Source organism: Sapajus apella, unplaced genomic scaffold (assembly GCF_009761245.1).
Source record: "Sapajus apella isolate SASKATOON/1434 unplaced genomic scaffold, GSC_monkey_1.0 scaffold30, whole genome shotgun sequence".
Taxonomy (NCBI): Eukaryota; Metazoa; Chordata; class Mammalia; order Primates; family Cebidae; genus Sapajus; species Sapajus apella.
In genome coordinates, this window is record NW_022436970.1 from 21,706,564 (window position 1) to 21,721,165 (window position 14,602).

The window sequence follows — 14,602 nt, forward strand, 5'->3', positions numbered from 1 at the left end:
GAAAAACCTTGATTTTCTTAGATTTCTGGGTGGCTATGTTGAAAATTTGTTTTTCAATTGTGGTAAAATATATGTATAATAAAATGTGCTATTTGACATTTTTAAGTGTGGAATTAATTACATCCACAGCCTGGGGCAGCCGTCACCACTAGCCATTTCCAAAACTTTTTCATCACTTCAAAGGGCAAATTTAAGTCCCATAAATAGACTGAGGCTTAATTAAGCAGATAAAAGAAGATGAAGCAAGCTGTAATGAGTGATCAAGGTGTTACATTTATAAGGAACCTGAAACTCTGGGGTTTTTGAACTAAGTGATTAAGCCCACAGCTCAAATCAAAACCCAGAATTCAAGCTGAAGTGCACGTTCAAGGGAACGTTAGTTAACTCACTTGGACCCACCGGCTTCTGAATTTGCCCCATTTCTTCTGAACACTTCTCTCTTCCCTCGGACGTAGCATTCGAAGGGCCTTCAGTTTCCCCTTGTGTTCAGTTCTGGTGGGTCCTACTTACCCAGTGCTTTCTGTTTTGTTTTGTTCTGAAGTTATTTTTTCGCAGAGAATACGCTGTATGGAACGCAGAACAAAAAGACTCACTACAACGTCGCAGCCGCAATAGCGTAGGATTTCAAGTCTTAAAAACCAGAATCACTTTTTCTCCGTGGAATGGAAGCGTATTTATTTTGGCCAGTAAATGAGGACTTGTTCCCTGCCTCCGGGTGAGGGAGAAGGCCTGGCCTGCTGGCTGTGGCGCAGGCGGGCCCTCAGGTTCCAGTTTCAATCTTGGCCCAATTCCTCCAGCCAGCCCTGCATTTGCAAGTCCCCCGACACCCAGCTGTCACCTATGGAAAACAGAGAACCTGGGGGGATTTGCTGAAGGCAGCTGCCGAGCCTGCACCCTCCCCACACGCCCTCACATCAGCAGCAAAACCCAGGGCTGGCGGAGTGGGTTTCTCTGGGAAGGACTCGGCCCGGGATAGACCTGTATCTATGGTAACGGTAAGATGTTTGTGTGAATAACAAAAAACAAAACAAAACAAAAAAAAAACACCTTCAAATCTCTTCTTCTAAACTGCCAAGGCATGCTATTTCTGGCTTCAAATATTATTTTTAATAAACAGGTATTTTTACCATGTACCCACTCAGGAAACTCTCTTTAGGACTATATGCTCCCAGGGTGCATATGGGAGGTGTTTGGCTTCGGCGACACATGAGGGGAAAATGCTGTGAGTCAGGGGAAAGAGTCCATGAGGTAAAAAAAAAAAAAAAAACTACGTGTGTGTGTTCGGTGGAGGGGCGAGGTGCGTGTGTGCTGAGCTCCCTGGAGTGATGGTCATCAGCATTCTCATGACTGAAGCCTGGGGGTCTGGTTATTCCAAAGGACCTGATACTCAACGCCAGCATGGCCGAAGCCTTGAAGGGGAGCAGGCATCCTCCACGGGTGTGGTCTGCTGACCGGAGGGCCAGGAGTGGCATCCTTGCACCCTGGTCACGCTGGTTCTCCAGACAAGGGCAGAAATTCAAACTGGAGTTTCTTCCTCCATCTAGGAAGAGAGGACTTTGCGATTGGTACGTTTGGATGGGAGTATACACTCACCGACATTCAGTCTGGGTGAAGTGGGGGCACTGGAAGGCAGAGGGGGTTGTGTGGTTGGTCCACTTTCTGGGGTGCCACTGGAAGGCAGAGGAGGACTGGGTGGTCGGTTCACCTTCTGGGGTGCCACTGAGTCCCCTCTACCCTGCAGGTGCCTGCACACCTGACTTCCTGCCCCACCACAAAATGCCCTGACAGCTCTTTAAATTGGACATGGGGGAGGGGAATCCTTTTTGCAATGAGGCAAGCACATTCTTTCATACTTGCACACAGGTCCAGTGGAGAGAGGGGTCGGGGCCTCAGGTTAAAATGTGCTCCCTGTGTTACACAGAGAGGCAGAGAGTGCCACTGAGCCCTGCCCAAAAGCTCGTGGCTGAGTGAGCGTAGATGACGGTGATGCCTCCTTCCCCTGAAGCCCCATTTCAGAGCACAGAGGAGGCAGGGTGCCCAGGGTTTGACGGGGCTGGAGAAGGTGTTCACTGGAGAGGGCTGAGGTAAGGTGGAAGGAGATGGACCACGACAATGGTGCTTACCTGGCCAGGGCACCGGGAGGGCGTTCTCGCTTTCTCGCTTCTGCTGCTGCTAGTCTGCTCCCTGGACCCATATCCCCTCTTCCCAGCTGTCTTAGTCTATTTTCAGTTGCTTATTAAAAAAATACCTGAAACTGGATCATTTATAAGAAAGGGAATTTCTTTCTTTCAGTTATGGAGGCCTCTGAGAAGTCCAAGGTGGAGGTGTGGCATCTGGTGAGAGCCTTCTTGCTCCTGGGACTCACTACAGAACCCCAGGGCAGGGCAGGGCTCCACGTGGAGGGGGCCTGAGCATGTGAACATGGACTTGCCAGCTTGAGCCTCTCTTCCCTGTCTTATAAAGCCACCCATTCCCCTGCCGTGATAACCCATTAATCCATTAACCCACTACTCCATGAGTAGATTAATCCAGTCCCCTCTTGAACGCTCCCCTCTCAGTGCTGCCACATTGGGGATTAAGTTTCAACATGAGTTTTGGAGGGGACATTTCAGCAGGAACGCCTCTCCCCTTGCCTTGCTTCTGACAAACTTGTAAAACATTGCAAGCAATTATAAGAAAACGGATGGAGACAGGGGACAAAAAGATGGGCACAGACCATCAGCCTGGTGATCATCAGAGCCCACAGCAGAAGCACCAGCCGCCATCGAGCACCAGCTGAGTGCTGGGACTTGCACTAGGTGCAAATATGAAACAGCTCTTCAGGTGAGCAGATTTGTGTCTGTCCGTCAGTGCAGAAGCTAAGACTGAAGGAGGTTGTTAAGGCTGAAATCCAAATCTCTCCACTAGGCTTTGAGTTTCTAAATGGGACGTTTGTCACAGTGGGGGGAGGTAGAGCAGAAGGGTTAGGGCTCCAGCCTTGGACCAGGAGGCCTCGTGCAAGCCCCGCCTCTCCCTTACCAGCAAAGCCCTGAGGACGGCGCCTGCACGCAACTCTTGCTCACTAACTTGTAACTGTGGTTATTACAGAAAACGTGGAGCCAAACCGATGGCAGAGGCCAAGGGAAGACAGTGCTAAACTCCACGCAGATCCGATTTCCCATCTTAACTTGGCGATTGCTGAGCTGGGTCAGGGTAAGTGCCTCGCTGCTCCTCACTCGTAAGTGAACTCAGGTGCTGAGGTTGGGGTGAGCGCCTCACTGAGCCTCAGTTTCTCATCTGTGCAATGGACCCCTGTGCCTGGCTTGCAGCAGGGCTGCTGAGCACGCAGATGGGCCCTCAGGAGGCTGTGATGGCACCACCTGATACCAGAGAACAAGAGTGGCAGTGCGTGCCCGAGAGGAAGGGAAGGAGGGAGAGACGGCATGGAAGAAATCAGGGGTGCCAAACGCAGCCACGCGGAGAAGGGCAATGGAGGAGGCGCAGGAGGGAAAAGCCCAGTGCTCTGCCCAGGCATCCCTCTGCTGTGGCCCTGCAGGTAATTCAAATACTGGGTGTGCGTCTCGCAGACAAGGCTTGTAAAGGATATTGTTCTCCCATAAATAGTAGTGAATGGAAGAGGGTCCAGCAGGAAAATGATGGCAGGGCAGTGGCCATCTATGGAGAAGACAGATGTGTGCATCGCTGTGCAGCAAAGGTGAGCCCTACACCCCTCCCCAGGGAGAAAGCACCTGTCCTGGGCGGCTTCCGGCTGCAGAGCCAGCCTGGTCCATCCTGCAGCCCCTCCCCTCCACACTCAGTAGCGATTTTGAGGCCTCTATTTTTACAGGCACCTGAACGCTCTGTTTTCTTTGCTTCCTTGTGCTCTAGAGAAACATGTAAGCAATTTGAAGACAGTCATCGCTGCTCACCCAGCTACACAGACATACATGGATGCAGAGACAGGCTACACACCTTTAGATTACAGGAAAAAGTACCTTCTAAAGTACTTTAGAAGGTAAAAGTCTCAAAAATGGGGCTTGGGGGACAGCAGCACAGTCTTGGGTGGTCTAGGGACCACTTCCTGCCATGGTAGAAGCCTGAATTTTCAGATTTTCTCCAAGTATAAAGATTAAAAAAAAATAAATGAACCAAAACAGTTCAAAATTAAGTTGATATCATTTAAACAGTTCATTATATATTCTGGCTTCTCTTCTGATTGCATAAAAACCAAAGGGAAATTCTCTGCCTTCTGGAAATAAATTTGTGCAAAGGAATCTCTAGCCTTGAATTTGTCCCCCCCAAAAAAAAATCCTAAAAGCATCTGCGTGATCCGTCGGCCCTGCTGGGGTCTTTCTCTTTGGAAGACGACTAGGCAAAGGCGCATCTGACATTTCATTTCACTGACATTTTATTTTGTTCTGTCTTTTTTCCTCTGTTTCCTCAAGTACATTTTCTGCTTTGATTCTGCAAATGGGCCCCAAGATGAGTCAGACCCATTTAGGATTGTTGAGCCTCACAGGTCTGGCGATTTAACTGCATGTCTTGTAGAATCTGCAAGCAGCGTGCGGTCTGCCCACGTGCGTCTGGTCCACACGTGGCTGTGGCCCTTGTCTCTCTCTGGATGTGTTTGGTGGTACCTCAGGCCAGTCTCTGGAAGACCGGAATTGAGGACACAAACATATTCCTGCATGTGGTGTAGGATGGTCGGGGAGGGAAATCGCTGGAGACCTTCCACTCCCTCCTCCACCCAGGTCTGGGCCGTGAAAACGTGAGCGGGAGATGATGAGGGTTTGCTGTGTGCGTTTGCTTTTTGAACATGTTGATTAAGGGTGCTAGCCAATCATATAGAAAGAAACATCTAGCAGCCACTTGGAGATGTGGAATGGCTATTCAGGGCAAAGGACCATCCAGTTCACCAGTCAGCAGATGCTGATGGGAACCACAGTCTCCGTAACAAGATGCTGTTCTAGATGCCAGAGACATTGCAGGAAGCAAACAAGTGCCGGGCTGGTGTTCTGGAGCAGGAGACAGAGGGACCCAGGCAGAGAGGCATCTGCCAGCAGTGCGGTACTGAGAGGTAGGAGGAGGGGCATGCAGAGGGGCAGCGAGTCAGGAAAGGCGGAAGAGGGACGGAAAGGGCTCCAGAACAGGCCCAGGGCCCTACAGGAGGAGGGCCTGCGGCTGCTGGGGGAAAGGCCTTGGAGCACGGGCACCTGTGCTGCTCTGGTCCCAAGAGCGGTGGTGACCAGTGCAGTGTCATGATAGCACTAAGAACTGCCGCACTGTAAACTTCAAAGTGTGGCTGTCATGGTGTGTGAATTGTATCCTAACACAAAAAAGTGATTCATCATAAAATGCTTGAAAGCAGTTTAAAAATATTGAACGATGTAAATTTAAAAATTAAAAGCTCTTGATTTCTCCACCGACCTCGTCATTCCTTCTTCCCAAAGGGAAGCCGTGTAACCACCGTGCAGAACCTTCTAGGGCCAGTGAAGTAGATACGTGACATATCTTGTTTTCTTTTTGGCAAAAATAGGATCAGACTATAAGTGGTGTTTTGCAGTTTGCTTTGCTTATGGGACAATAAACATTTCCATGTCAATTAAAGTGCCTAATTTTCTTTCTTTCTTTCTTTCTTTCTTTCTTTTTTTTTTTTTTTTTGCGACTGAGTCTCACTTTGTCACCCAGGCTAGAGTGCAGTGGCGCAATCTCGGCTTACTGCAACCTCTGCTACCTGAGTTCAAGCAATTCTCCTGCCTCAGCCCCCTGAGTAGCTGGGATTATAGGTGCCTGCCACCACGGCCGACTAATTTTTATATTTTCAGTAGAGACAGGGTTTCACCAACTTGGCCAGGATGATCTCAAACTCTTGACCTTGTGATCCACCTGCCTCGGCCTCCCAAGTGCTGGGATGACAGGCATAGCCACAGCGCCCGGCCCAAGGGCCTGATTTTTAAAGAAGGGCCTAGTATCCTATCATCAGGGAGTCCTATCACTGACTTAAGCAGTCCTTTATCAGTGGACACTTAAATGTTTCCAAAATTTTGCCATTAGACTCCAGGCTGAATCCGCTTGTGCCAGCATCTCTGTAAACTTACACAAGCCTTTGTGTTGGATGAATTTTTGGAAATATACTGATGGGCCAAAGGACATGTGTGTTTTAGATCTTGATCAATACTGCCAAGTGGCTTTCCAAGAAGTGCTCCTAGCGGACAGTGTCCCAGCGCTGCAAGCCTGCTTCCTCCCAGCCTGGGGGCTGAAGTCTTTGTCCTGCCTTCTGGAAAGGAATTTGTGCAAAGGAATCTCTAGCCTTGAATTTGTACCACCCCCCCCCCCCAAAAAAAAAAAACAAACCTAAAAGCATCTTTTAGGTTTTTGTGAAGTCTCTGAGACCACTTGACTGGGGTGATGGAGAAGGCAGGGCATGGGTAGGCGAGCCTCAGCCCATTGTGGCTTAAGCTAGGATGCCTGTATTTTCACTGGAATATAAACTGTGAGTCTGATAATAGGGTTTTTGGACCAAATAATTCTGCTTTAAAAAATAATGAGAAAAATAGGCAGGGGGTGGTGGGTCCCACCTGCAATCCTCGGTGGTTCACCCACCTCAGGACTTTGAGACCAGCCTGGCCAACACGGTGAAGCCCCCTGTCTACTAAAAATACAAAAATTAGCCAGGTGTGGTGGCATGCATCTGTAATCCCAGCCACTTAGGAGGCTGAGGCGGGAGAATCACTTGAAGCCGGGAGGTAGAAATTGCAGTGAGCTGAGATCATGCCACTATACCCCAGCCTGGGTGACAGAGCGAGACTCCATCTCAAAAAAAGTTAACAAGAAGAAGAAGACAGAGAAGAAGAGGAGGAAGAAGAAAAACAAAATGAAATGTTTGGAAACCACTACCGGGTTCCCCTAAAACCGTTTTCCCTCTCCCTTCCAGAGTCCCATTTAATCCTGCTGTGGTCTCCAAACGGCACCTAACGAGCTTCACGCCAGCGTTCACACCTGTGCAGTCCCGTCTCGCACCTGACAGAGAGGACCTGTGTTGCCACAGGTAATGCAGAACGATGGTACTGAGGACGCTGCAGCTTCCACCTTGTGTCGCCTGAGCTCCCGATCTGGAGGAAGATAGCATTGCATCCTGAGGGCAGAGGGGCCACCCTGGGCGACCCCAGGTGTGGCCGAACTGGCCTGGAAGTCACCCTCAGGCCCTCAGCCTGAGCCACAACATGCCTGTGGTCTTGTGGGAGCCCCTGAGCCAGCCCCACCCCACTGAGGTGCTCCTGAATCCCAGCCCGCAGAAACTGTGCGAGATGACCCGTGCTGATGGTTGTCTGAGCCTCCAAATTCTGGGTGAGTGTTATATACCAATGGGTAACTAGTGGACCTGGACTTGTGTGGTTTGGGGGCCCCAGATGCTAAGAATCTGGTCTGATACTTGGATTTGAACCCACCTCTGCCTCCGCCCCATTAAGGGTCCTTGGCATGTCCTCCCGGTTTAGGACACCCAGCCCTAGGCATCGACTCTCATGACCTTTCCCAATGCGGTGACAGTTCACAGGAAGGTTGGTGGCATGCACAGGAGTTGTGAGGAAGGACACGGTGACTCGCCGACTGAATGCTAAACAAATTTAAAATAAACGTTAGGTCATGTGGTCACTGTAATCTTTGAAAAAGCAATTATGTACAACGCAGAAGGTTTCAGCTGGATGTCAGTTTATGTGGATCTAAGGGTCGGTAGGAGGGGAAGAAGAGTGGGAACTATTCCTTTCAGTGCGGTGGTTCGAAACAGACACAGCGGGCTCCCGTTGTGTCTTGGTTGGTTGGCTTGTTAAGGCGTGGAGAGGTGAGCTTGTGTTGTAGGAATAAGAAAAGGGGTTCATGGGAAGAGATCAGAATGCAGTCTAGAGATGGTAATGGGTGGAGAAGGGTGCAGAAAGATGGGGGTTCAGCTTGACTCCAGTGTTTCCCTGAGCTCTGCCTCATTCTGGAGAGAACTGAGGAGAACTGGCATCTCTGCGGGACTGCGGAGTCCACAGGTGAGGAATGAGGCACTGGTCCCGCTGAGGGGGGTCTCCCCGGAGTTGGACGCATGGATGTACGGGAACCCCTGTCACCAAGGCTGGCAATTCCACCTGAGGCTAAACTGAGAAGCAGCCATCAGAAGCCTGTGACAATAAGCCGCGGGCTCTCCTTTGCCCGATGCACCCCAAGTGTGGGGACTATACTTGGCACACAATAGGCATTTAATGCACATTGAATGGATGACGTCTGAATGCGGTCACTCTGAGTTGGTGGTTACCGAGCCAGAATGGAGAGGGGTCAAGGGGCCGTGGTTATGCCCGCACTGGGAATGGGAGGTAAACTGGTCCAGTGTGGAGGAGGGAGGCTTGGGCTCTGGAGCTGATGGAATAAGAGTAGCAGGGCCTGAGAGGGAGGCAGCAGGAATGTGGCCGGAGGAGGCCTCCAGGAGCATCTGCCAGGGTCGTGAGAACCCAAGGGCGAGGCCCAGTGTCCTCCTCTTAGTCAAAAGCTGATATACTTTGTTTCCTCCTGAAGGTCTCAGAGTCCCCACAAATCCCTGCCTTGTTCACTACAGTCAGGGCTTTGTGCTTCTCTCTGAAATAAAACTCTTACACTAAAAAAAGAGAAGAAAATGTATCCAATCTAGTATACCATAATCACAGTATTGGGAACTCTCCCGACTCTGGTGGGAAGCAGGAGGAAGACATGGGTTTGCTGGGGCACAGGAGAAAAATACCAGAGAAGTTCACTCCTAATTTTTCCCTCCTCTTCTGGGTTTCTGTTGCAATGGATTGAAAATACACAGGAAACGTAATGTCAAACTTGGCTTTGATTTTTTTTTTTTTTCTCACCTAACCCTTTAAAGGTTTGGACAGACCTGATTACGTGGCAGGGAAAGTAAAAATGCGGATGAAATACCCTGACGCTCAGGCCACATGACCAGGTGACAAGGCCGTGGCTGGTATCCGCTGCTGGCTCCAGTGTGGCCTGTGTGGGCGGACTCGTGTCTCGCTGGTCACAGAGACTCTGGCTTCCACTGTGTGACCCCACTGAATCACAGGCCGCTTTTTGTTCTCCGTCGGCCTTGGAGGGTCTGGGACCTGGGACGTTCCTGTTGTCCACCACCCTGGGGAGCTGAGAGCGTTCCGTAGACTGATTAGGGTCTCTCCTCTGGCTCAGCAGGTCTGTTCTGGCCTTTTGACCAACGTGCTCTGCTCTTTTCTGGCAGCCGTGGGACAGCAGGCTGCAGCTGTGTGCACATCGCGCCTGGAGGAGCGCACAGACCCTGTGGGAGGACTGCGCCCGGCAGGGCTATTGGGAGACCTCGCCGCTGCCCATGGCGCTGAACAGAAAGAACGCCCTGGCGTGAAAGTCACAGGCTGCTCCGCAATGTTTGAACCCCCTGAGCCTGAGTGTGGCCTGTGCTACAGGAAATATATGGTGTTTCCTAAAAACAAAAGCCGGCCGCCGGTGAACGGCGCTGTGCCTGCGTTCTGAGAGCGGGAAGGGGCTGTTCCTCCGGCCCCGGCCCCCGTTCCACGCGAGTCACTTCACAGCGCTGGAAGGAGGTCACGGATCGTGAGTGTGGGGCGGGGCGGGGGCAGAGGAAGCGGGAGAAAAGGGAAGGCCGGGTCCGCTGGGCGAGGAGCCCGCGGGCTTTCGGGCCGGCCTGGAGGGGAAGGGCCCAGGGCCGCCTGCCACCCTCGCGTGCCGCGCAGGTGCCGGGAGGGCAGCGGTCGGCGGGCTCAGGGACGTGTCGGCAGCGGCGGGCACAGGATGGAAAGCACCGCGGAAGACCCTTCTCCCCACGCGGGGGAGGCCGCGCCTGCAGCCGCCAGCCCCTCCCGGCGCCCCCGGGAGCCGAGCGGGGCGCAGGCCCCTTCCCCACCGGGTCTCGATGGTCTTTGTCTGCGCTCTGGGGCCGGGCGCGCCCCCTGCTGCAGGCCTGGGCTCCCGTTTGGCGTGCCCCTTTCAGAGGTTGCTAAAACGCCTGGAAAGGCTGTGGGCACACCAGCAGAGGCGTGCGGCCCTCCCGGCCCACGACGCGCCCCCGGGCTTCTCTCTCAGGGGCGGAAGAGAGGGAGACACGCAGGGGTCTGTCGGGACTCCGCGCCCCCACCTTCCCCCGTGGGGCAGAGAGTCCTGGCCTCCTGCTGACGGAAGCTTCAGAAAATGGACTCATTTAACCTTTCCGAAGTTGTCATCCAATCTGCAGAATCTTGGCAATCTGAAGACCTTTTAAGTCCGTACACCAAAGAGAAGAGTCAGGATTCCATGCAAAATGCCAAAATTTCAATTTCACTTTTAAAATCATTGTAACGTCTAAATACAACCTAAGCACACTTGTAAACTGATGCCCACAGGCACTTTCAGAGGCCTCCCTGCACCCCTTCCTCACCCCTCCCTGCAGCCCTTCCTTCCCCCTCCCTGCACCCCTTCCTCATCCTTCCCTGCACCCCTTCCTTGCCCCCTCCTTGTGCAAATGCTGTTTGTCCAGAACTTCAACCACTGAAAATCCTGGGAACTTTCTTCCTGGCTGCCCACCTAGCAGTTGAGACTCACAGAGGAGGTTTTTAAATCACTGAGGGATTTAAGCGTGTGTGTCATTGAAAAGCCAGAACCCTCCCAGCTCAAGGTGGCCCCAAAGATGTGGCCTGGGACCCAGGACTTCTGCAGGAGAGTGGACGCCTGGGTGACCCCCCTATCTTGTCCTGCCCAGGATAGGTGCTCAACGATTAAACAATAAATATTCACACAATGCAATGATTCTGCCAAAGAATCCACTGCAATGCACCTGGCTTCCTAGAAGCAATAAATGAAAAGCTCTTCTATTTTTTGAAAAAAGAGAGAAGATTAATGAAGTCCTGATGTAGAGGCAGAGAGCTCAACAGAATTCAGTGACTGAAGACGTGTGCAGGGGCAATTTGTTTCTGAAACTCTAAACACGGGGTGCTTTAGTACTTCCTGGCAGCTCCTCTGCAGCGAGCAAATAAATATTTACATGCGGAAGGAAACTGTCTTTTGAAATGTAGGCTGTTCTATTGAGAAGGGAGATGCAGCAAGGTGCCGCTGCTCTAGTGGGTAACACGCATTAGGATTTATGTTTTCCAGTTTGAGAATCGTGCGCTTTCTCTTAGGATCCTTACGTGGTAAACACCGATTCCCACATGAAGCGAATTAGTCCAACAACCCCCTCCCTGGTTCAGGGACAGCAGCATACACTCTGACAAATCACCCTTTGTTTTAGGAGCTAAAAGCGATGACAGTAAAAGTGTGGACCTGCTGTGTATTCAGTCTGCATTTGTTACTACTATTCCCTTTCTTCCATTTACGAGTTTGTTCCCAAAAGATGGTTTTTTTTTAATCTGACTGGAGTAACTTTTCCTCTGGGCTTGAAACAAGCCCATGATCCGATCTGATGACACGTTAGTGGGCGGCAGGAGAAAGCTGTCCACATGATATCATCGTTTTCTATTCATACAAACGGCTTTTTTTTTCCCAATAAAAATACTCTGACTGCAAGGCTATGAGTGTGCAGATAATTCTGCTGCTTACTCCGAGTGGAGGTGTCTCCAGGGAGTTTCCAAGCACAGGAAGCTTGCCTGCTCTGAGGTTTCAGAAGAACACTTTCAGCGGGATTTCGAGTCACTGAAATGAAAGTGAACTATGCTCTTTACAAACGTATCATGTTTAATTCAAGAGAAATTCATTCATTTCTTTGTTCTATAAATATTTACTAGAAGCCCGTTTTGTATAGGAGGCTGCCACCTTCCAAAAGCCCCCTGCTCCTCAAGTGGGTTGAGCCTGAGACCCCACGTCCACAGATGTGCCCAGCGGCCTTGTGTGCTCAACCCAGACTCGTTCAGGTACAGCAAGATAGCGGGCCATGCCTGGGCCTAGAGTTCAAGGGTTTGTCTTGTTTTATTTTAAAAATCAGACTCTGCTTGTTTAATCTAAATGTTGACACTCAGCCGACAGCCCCCTGAAATATGTGAGTGGTGTTTCACAGATGAGAAACAGCATGTATTGCCTGCACAGACAGAATGGAGAGATAGAGACATTGCTTTTAGTCTTTAGTGTGTCTCCGTAATCAATGTCCCCAGCTCATTAATGAAAAGGTCCCTTCTCCTTCCCCATCGCTGCCCTCATTCCTATAATGTAAACAGCTACCAATGGCTCCTATTTCTTTGTTCAAACAAACAATAGCCTTTATAACGAAGAAGAAAATGAGTATCAGGTGAAAGCCTCACTTCAGGGTGCTGAGGGCGGTTTCTTTCTTCCAGGATAACAAAGTACACGCGTCCTCGTAAGAAGGAAAATTCACATTGAAAGTTTGTAAAGCAACAGGACAAAGGTCTGTCTTCACTGCTGTGTGGACATACTCATGATTGAATTGGAAATAGTTCTCTTTCCTTCTCTCTGACTTCCTAACAGAAAAGCTGCAGCGTGGGGAGAAAGGCTGCTCAGAAGCCTGGAGCCAGAACGCGCACCCCGGCTTTCGCAGGGCCAGCTTGCTTTGTTAGCATCCGAGGAAGAGCCTTGTGATTTGGGAAGCTGGCCGTCCTCACTGAATTAGGGGATTTAATTTGCAGATATCTAAGGAGTGCTTTGAAATGAAAGATGAACTAAACTCTGCTCTGAGGCCCTTGATTTTTCACCAGCGTAGAAGGATTCTCTTGCTGCTGGACAGACATGAACAGCACCGTCCGATCTGAAATGCAATTCCCTGCAAGACAGAGAAGAGACTTGATGAACGTTTTATAGTATGCTATGAAATCAATTCGATTCAGGGCTAGAATTCAAGAAGTAATCCATGGGCGAGCATGTCTGATGGTAAACCTGAACGATTATATTGTTACCCTTTCGTACATTTTGTTTTTCATTTTTTATTATTTGACATTATTGTCACAGAAGCCACTGGAACAGGACCCCTGAGCTGCTCCTTCCCTGCTTAGCGCTTTCAGAGGCTGACAGAGCATTAGGCTCCCATTTAACCCATGATTTCCAATAATTCAGTTAATTTTTCTGGTTTGTGGTAAGATTTGCTTATTTTGTACTTTAACACGCCAATAAAAAATGGATATAAGAAATAGTGAAATTTATTACTTCAAAATAGCCCTTAAGATTTAGAGTTTAGTGAAATTAAGCAATTCAAATAGAGAAACAATTATCCTTCATTTCTTTAAGGCACAGAAATTGAGACTAGGTTTGAGAACCTTCATTTTTTTAAATGGAACGTGCTGGCCAAGTGAGGAGCAGGCGGTCATACTCTGACGTGCTCCGTGTGTGTGGAGTGAAGAGAGGACCACACTGAAATGAGATGAGCTGGGAGCAGGTGCAGCAGCAAAGGAAATCCTCCTGCTGGGAGAGTTGGTGTGTTTCGGATCAGCCTTTGAATGGGACCCAACGGTAATGTGAGGAGAAGCTCTGGAGCCGATTTGGATGGAGACAGTCTATCACAGGCTGTTCGGCTGCCTCCCTATGGGGCCAGTCTTTTAGGTCTACCTATGCAAAAGCGGAGCTCAGGCTCCCAGAAGTTTCAGGCTGCACAAGGCTGGAGCCACCATCTTGACAGGTAATCCATTAGCTTGATTTTCTTGGGGACCAGGAAGAAGACCAAGAACACTCGATGGACTTTGGGACTCAAAGAGCCCACAGGAGGCATCTGTAAAGGGCAGAACTGCTTGTGCCAGTCATTCCCAGAGCTGACACTAGAGGAAGAGGAGTGATGAGCCCCACAGCAGCACGGGCTTGGGAATGATGGAAAAGAAAAACTTGGAAGGAGAGCCAGAAGGAAAAGGGAAGCTTCCTTTTAACTGGATGCTGGGTCTCAGCCTTGGGTAGCTGCAGGCCTTCGGAGGCCTTTTCTCAGGGGACGTAGCCTAGGGACTCTGCTTGCTCTGCTGAGCTTTCAAGGAAGGGGAGGTGGGCAAGGCCAGAGGTGACCATCAGGTGCTCCACAGGTGCAGAGGCAGAACTCAAGGTTTAGCTTTACCTAAGACGGTGATTGCTGTGTGCTCCCTGGACCAGGGGCGTCAGCCTCACCTGGGAGCTTGCTAAAAATGCAAGTTGCCCTCACCCAGACTGAATCCAAAATTCTGGGTATAGCCCAGCACATTCTGCTTTCACACTTTCTCCAGGTGATTCTGGTGCAAGCTAACCTTCAAAACGTTCTGGGTCCCATTCCCAGAGGCTGTGATTAAATAGGTCTAGGGCTGCGGCCTGAGCATTGGGGTTTTGGAAGACCCCTGGTGATTCTGATGTGCAGCCGTGCTCAGCAGGCTGCTCGTGGTGCCGTCCGACAGGTCCTGCTGTGGGAGAGAAGAGGTCTGCATCCGCACAGGCCAATGGGAGCCAGCCCTGTGGCTGCTGAGCACTTGGCCCTGGATAGTGCACCGAGGAGCTGAATTTTTCATTTCATTTACTTTTAATTAAGTTTAAATAGCTATTTGTGGCTAGTGGCTGCCTTATTGGACAGCAGAGTTCTAGAGCCACAGAGAAATATATTGTCCCATTAGTTGATTTAAAAATGCAATGCCTCACAGGGTTAAATAGTTAAGTTGACAAGAAAAATGGTACTCAAGAGTCTTTGGGGATTATTTTA